This window comes from Dipodomys ordii, unplaced genomic scaffold, assembly GCF_000151885.1.
Source record: "Dipodomys ordii isolate 6190 unplaced genomic scaffold, Dord_2.0 Scaffold33, whole genome shotgun sequence".
Classification (NCBI taxonomy): Eukaryota; Metazoa; Chordata; class Mammalia; order Rodentia; family Heteromyidae; genus Dipodomys; species Dipodomys ordii.
In genome coordinates, this window is record NW_012267249.1 from 10881667 (window position 1) to 10882835 (window position 1169).

Sequence of the window (1169 nt, forward strand, 5' to 3'; positions counted from 1 at the left end):
TATATATATATATATATATTTAGGTCCTATGTTTTCCCTTATTTGCAATAATTAGTATACATATTGGATAATCATATCAGTTGAGCTGAAATGCTCCAAAGTCATGTGCGTATGACCATATAAGATGATGCTAAGTGAAATGAACACCATGATATGGACACAAGAGTTCTGTCTTTATTGTTATTGTTTTAATTGTACCATGTAATTCTATTTAGTTGTTGTTGTTTTTCCTTTGTATGTTCTTTCCCCTATGGCATATCTCTTGTTGTCACTATACTCGATTTTGATACCCTGCATCTTCTACATCTTCTATATAAATTTGTCTAATCTGGGGAGGGGAAAGGGAATAACAAAATGCTGAAACAAGGGCACAGAATGGCCCATTGCAACAATGATACCCACAGGACAGTATGTTGGAAATGAACCTTTCAAGTCTGGGGGGGTGGGTAATGTGGGAGGTGAGGGTGGGAAGGGATAGTGGGACAACAAGTAATGTATTCATTGCCTTACTCATGTAACTGTAACCCTCTGTACAACATCTTTACTGTAAAATAAAATACAAAACAAAAAGAAAAACAAAAAAAATGTTCATCTTGACATCGTGACTAAATTCAGGCTCTTGAGTTAGTTAGGCAGAAAAATACTTGACAAAAATTCTATGGAATCACCAAGAATGTGTAACATAAACTCTTCTGACATTTTTGCTGAATACTTAGCCATTTTCGTGTTGTTACTAAATCTTTTTAGTTTATTAGAGTAACATAATATTTTCCCTTATATTGATTATTATTGTTATTGTGATGATGATGGTTGTGTGGTTGAAAAAAAGGGCTTTCAGCATGTCCATTTATGAGAACAATTCATATAGATCAATGCCAAATAATGACTTTGTAATAATAAATTTTGGTAATATCAACTGTCTTTCTTAGTGTCCTGCCAGAAGCAATAATAACAAGATAGTCCAGTAGTTCAGTATACCAGATAAGAATCAGATATATAAATATGTGTGTGTGTGTGTGTGTGTGTGTGTGTATAATTGTTTAGTAAATTCTGAACAATACTTTTTGCTGGAGCCAGTAAAACCATATATTCATGTGGAGAGAAGGGAACTTTACTGCATTGTTGGTGGGAGTATAAACTTGTTCAACCACTTTGGAAAGTAGTATGGA